A 6,120-nucleotide genomic window follows, 5' to 3' on the forward strand; every position below is an offset into this window, starting at 1 on the left:
AAAAAAAAAAAAAAGTGAATGTTCTGATGAAAATTCATTACAAAAGTAACACAACTAACAAATTGATAAAAGAATAAGGCCTACAGTACATTGGCCATTTCTGTAGCTTGTAACAATTTAAAAATGAGAAACAGCCAACATCATGATCCTTGCCCCCTGCTTCTCCTTGAACACATGGGGAAACTGAGACCCAAGGAGAGGCAGTTGCTCCAGATCCTTTAGCCAGGCAACCTCAGAAGCCTCCTGAAGGAAAATCTGGTGGTTCCCCCATGCCTCCCCTCCTTGTCCTCTAATCAGGACTTCAAACTCACCTGGTTAAGGCCCTGGAATCTGAGGCCTCTCTGTGAACCCCTCCCTAGGGTGGCAGGCCCACCATATGTGTGTGGGATGGCCAGCAGAGGCATATCCATGGAAAATAGTGAGTTCTGGAAAGCCTATACTGGGACACTAAGACATGGCACTTAGCAACAACAATGGCAATTTAAAATTGTCAAATGATCTCTCACACATGCCAATGAAACTGCAGTGGAGAACAGAAACTGCTCATTGGTGGCCCCTTCCAGGGTCATCCAGGGGAAGATGAGTGGGCGGTGCTGGCTCCCAGAGAGGGAGGGGCGGTCCTGCTTCTCAGGCTACAGAAGGACCAGGTTGTGGAGGGAACTTGTGGGGGCGGGCAGCCAGGTCTTTGGGGCAGGAGGGGTTCAGAGGGTGTCCATCTGGCATTTCTTAAAGTGGCCTTCCCACAATTCCACAGTGGGTTGCAGGATCTCTTCCCACCTCCCACAAGTGCATCTCCTTGTTTTATGAGGTTTATCTTTTGAACTTTTATGTAAGACTTTATTAAAAGAAAGGGTTCTTTTGAAAGGATTTGGTGTAAAAATTGTTCTCAAAACCATAGAACCTTCCTCTTGTTCAGATGGGGAGACTGAGTTCCAAAGGTCAAACAGTTTTTCCAGGAGTCACAAAGCATGACAATGGGACCCCTTCTCCTACCTCCTAGCTGCCTTCTTCCCATCCCACAAGCTGCCTTTCAGATCGTCCCTTAAGTAGGGGCTGTGTGGGGAGACTTCACGAAAGCTCTGCGAGGGGCTGACTCTGAGCGTCAAGCAACAAACCCAGACACAGACCTGTTTTCTGTAGGGCCTACGGTGTGCTATGGGAAAGACGGGCCTACAGTACATGTGACTCTAGTGATTTTCTACCATATGACCCTCCTAAGATGTCCTGGTGTGGCACTGTGGGTTAATGCACTGGACTTAACAACAAAATGACTCTACAAGTCAGAGCCATAGCCCGCCCCTGTTGGCCCCCATCATTTCCCCTGGGCACTCTGCCTTTTCCCGGAAGTTGTTCTCATTCCTCTCCCCTTCCTCCCACCCTTATCTTTCTGGACTCTTCTCCCATCCCTCCCACTTCAGCTATCTTATTGCACCTGGTTTTACAGCTAGCAACTTGGGAAAGGACACTTAGGTCAAATGAAGGAGAAGTAGGCCAGGAGGCTGGACTTGCTCACCTAGATAGCACTGCAATACTTCCCATTCCCAGGAGGGGGCACACTTTCATCTGCAGACTGTCTTTCTCTCCTAGGCACTCAGCTCTATGTGGCAGTCCAGTTCCTGAGCCAGGACTGACATCTAATCCTCACAGCAATGGGACAGAAAAGCAAAGATAAGTGACCCCCAGCTTCCAGTTGGGAAGACCACATCCAGAGAAGAGCCTTATGGCTGGAGGGCTGAGGTCACACAGCAGCTGTGAGTCTGAGTACCTAGGGTCAAAACTAACCACGTCCCCAGGAGATGTGCTAAGGGGAAAGGAACTCTAGACTGAGCTGCCTCCAAAACTCCTAGGTCCAGGGGTAGCATTTTATTTTGAACCATTCATTCTTGAATTCTTTCTAGACTTGACCCTACTTTCTTTCCCCAGAACCCCCATTCCCCGCTCCCAATGTCCTTTCCTTCATTAAACCATGGATTTAGAAGAAAGGGTTCCAATGGCACTGCTCACTGTTTTGAGAACAAGTCCAGGAGAGCGAAAAGACTCCCTTGAGTATGTTGTTGCTAAGTGACGTTGAGTTGGTTCCGACCCATAGCAACCCTGTATAGGATTTCCTAAGAGCAGCTGATGAGTTTGAGCCACTGACCTAACAGTTCAAACCAACCTTGCAATCCAGCACATTAACCCACATTAACCCACATCACCACCACAATTCCACCTGAATTTAGAGACTATCTCAAGAGCAGATTTAACACCTCAATCACTAATGTCTGAAGATAAGAGTAGTGGAATGACATCACGAACATCATATAGAAAACCAAAGGTCATTAATAAGACAGAGAAGAAAGAAATATGGATGTCTGAAGACACTCTGAAACCTGTTCTTGAATGTAAAGTAGCTAAAGTGAATGAAAGAAATGATGACATAGAGGAGCTTAACAAAACTCTTTAGAGGATAGCTTGAGAAGATAGAGTATTATAGTGAAATGTGCAAAGACTTGGAGTTAGAAAACCAAAAGGGAAAAACACACTCAGCATTTCCCAGGCCAAAAGAACTGAAGAAAAAATTTAAGCCGCAGATTGCAATACTGAAGGATTCTCTAGGCAAATATTGAATGATGCAGGAAGCATCAAAAGAAAATGGAAGGAATACACAGAGCCATGTACCAAAAACAATTGGTGAAAATTCAACCATTTCAGGAGGTGGCATATGATTTAGAATCGATGATACTGAAAGAAGTCCACACTGCACTAAAGGCTTTACTGAAAAGACTCCAGAAATTGATGGACTACAAATGGAAATGTTTCAACAAACTACTGCAGAACTGGAGGCCCTCACTAGTCTATACCAACAGATTTAGAAGACAGTTACCTGGTCAGCTGACTAGAAAAGGTCCACAATTGTACCCAACAGAATGCATAAATTATTAACAGTATCATTAAATCACATACAAGTAAAATTTTGCAGATGATAATCCAAAAATGGTTGCAGCAATACATTGACTGGGAGCTGCCAGAAATTCAAGTCAGATTCAGAAGATGATGTGGGATCAGAGATATCATAAGTGATATCTGATGATTTTTGGATGAAAGCAAAGAATACCATAAAGATGTTTACTTGTGTTTTATTGTCTATACAAAGATATTCAACTATGTGGATCAGAAAAACATTTCTGACATTATATGAAGAATAATTCTTCAAAAAGAATAGGAATTCCAGAATATATCATTGTGAGGAACATGTACATAGAACAAGAAGGCAGTCTTTTGAACAGAACAAGGTGATACTGTGTAGTGTCAAATCAGGAAAGGTGTGTGGGGGTGGGGGGGGGTTGTATCCTTTCATCATACTTATTCAATCTGTATGCTGAACAAATAATTCAAGAAGATGGATTATATACAGAAGAAGGTAGCATCAGAATTGGACAAAGACTCATTAACAACTTGCAATATGCAGATGACACAACTTTGCTTGCTGAAAGGAAAGGGGACTTGAAACATTTACTGATGAAGGTCAAAGATTACAGCCTTTAGTATAGATTATAACTGTGAGAAATGTTAGCGATACCCCATACTGGTTGGAAACTGGCAGGTCAGTATAAACCCCCATAGACTCAAGCATGGCAACAGTAGTGAGGTTGGCCCAGGATTGGGCAATGTTTCATTCTGCTGTGCACCTAAAAACAACAAGACCTTACCCCAGCAGTTCTCTGGAGGAGAACTGAGGCAGACTGCCTTATCCCATATGAGGTCACCGATGAGTTATCACAAGAGTTTACTGACAAATGCTCAAGAAATCCAATCTGTACTCATTTTAGTGAGTGTGAGGCTTTATTAGTCAGTTTTGCAAAATCAGGTACCAAACCCAAAAGACAAGACAGGTAAGTACTCCACACAGACATTTCACAAGTATTTTTTTCTCTTAGCTCAAGAGTCCCTCCCCCAGTTCCTCATTGGCTGAGTACTACGGGGTGAACAATCTTCCTGGATGTCACTTATATCCCTTTGATGGATGCATTCTTATTGTAAACTTTCTACTTCTTAAACAGGCTCCCCCTTTCCCTCCCCTATTTATAGGTACTCCAAGTGCCTGGGCCCCTGTGGTTGCTATATCAGCTATATCTGTGCCTTGGTCAATTAGCAACTTCCTGGACCTTTGGGCTAGGGTCTTTTTATATCATGAGGTATACAAACTTCACACACATCAGGGTTGTCAAGGGTGATATACAGAGCACAGAAAAGGTAAGAAAGCTGTGAGGTGTAGAGCTGACTGTCCCTTCCTAGAGAACAACAATAGATGAACTAAAAAATGAAATCTAAAAATACTTTGAGTCAAATAAGAACAAAAGCACAACATACTAAGACCTGTGGAACACTGCAAAAGTAGTGCTCAGAGAGCATTTTATAGCAATAAACACACACACACCCAGAAAGAAAGAACCCAAATCAACTCTTTAACCAATATCTCCCAGAATTACATAAAGTGCAGCAAAGTAATCCTATTGTCACAAGAAGAAAGGAAATAATAAAAGAGTAGAAATAAATGAAATAGAAAACAGAAAACAATAGAAAGAATCAGTAAGACAAGAAATGGGTTCTTTGAAAGGATTAACAAAATCAGCAAACTATTGTCAGATGTAAAAAAGAAAAGAAGGAAAATATACAAATACATGAATAAGAAATTATATGGGTGATGTCACAACAGAACCACCGAAACAAAAAGGATAACAGAATACTATGAAGAACTGTACTCCAATAAATTAGAAAATCTCCATTTCTAGAAACACCTAACCTACCTAAACTAACACAGATTGAAGTAGAAATTTTGGAAAAGCCTATTACAAGAGAGAAGTCCTGGTGTGGCACTGTGGGAAAAAGCACTAGACCATGACGTCAGTTTGAACCACAAGGTCAGCTGTTCAAACTCACCAGCTGCTTCTTGGAAACCCTATAAAGGATTGCTATGAGTTGGAACCAACTTGATGGAACTTACCAACAACAACAACATAACAAGAGACTTCTAGGATCAGCACTGAACTGAGAGCCATGAGGTTCGTAGTTCAAACCCACCCGCTGCTCCTCAGAATCCCTGTACATTGTTACTATGAGTCAGAACCAACTCGACACACTAAAACAACAACATTATGAGAATCAAAATTGATCAGGTCATTAAAAATCTCCCAACTAAAAAAAAGTCTTAGCCCAGATGGCTTTACTGATGAATTCTACCAAACATTCAGAGAAGAGCTGATAACAATTCTAATCAAACTATTCCATAATATAGTAAAGGTGGAGAACTCCCAAATTCATTTTATGAAGCAAGTACAACTCTGATATGAAAACCAGGCAAAGACATCACTAAAAAAGAACATTATAGACCAATATCCCTCATGAACATAGATGCAAAAAATATCAACAAAATCCTAGCCCATAGAATCCAACAACTTATCAATCAATCAATCAATAAATAAATGATGCATCATGACTAAGTGGGATTCATTCCAGGTATGCAGGTATACAGGGTCACTATGAGTCGGAACTGACTCCATGGCACTTAACAACAACAACATGCAACGATGGTTCAAAATTAGTAAAACAATTAACATAGTCCACTGCATAAATAAAACAAAGGAAGAGCATCACATGATCGATCGTATCAATTGATGTAGAAAAGGCATTCAACAAAATCCAGCACTCACTTCTAATAAAAACACATAACAAAATAAGAATAAAAGGGAAATTTCTCAACATGATTAAGGGCACATAAATAAAATCAACAGCCAACATCACTCTCAGTGGTTTGAAACTGAAGCCATTTCCCTTGCAAACAGGAACCAGGTAAGAATGACCTTTATCACCACTCCTATTTAATATTGTGCTGGAAGTCTTCTTTAGGGCTATAAGGCAAGGCAAGGAAGTCAAAGACATCTAAATTGACAAAGAAGTAAAACACTCTCTGTTTGCAGATGATATGCTCCTATACTTAGAAAATCTCAAAGACTCAACAAGAAAATCATGGGAACTAGCTGATTTGGCAAAGTGGCAGGGTATAAGGTCAGCATATAAAAATCAATTGGGAGGAGAACAAACAAGATGGCGGATCGGGTGGATGTGTAACAGAGAGCT

Source organism: Chrysochloris asiatica, unplaced genomic scaffold (genome assembly GCF_000296735.1).
Source record: "Chrysochloris asiatica unplaced genomic scaffold, ChrAsi1.0 scaffold00047, whole genome shotgun sequence".
Taxonomy (NCBI): Eukaryota; Metazoa; Chordata; class Mammalia; order Afrosoricida; family Chrysochloridae; genus Chrysochloris; species Chrysochloris asiatica.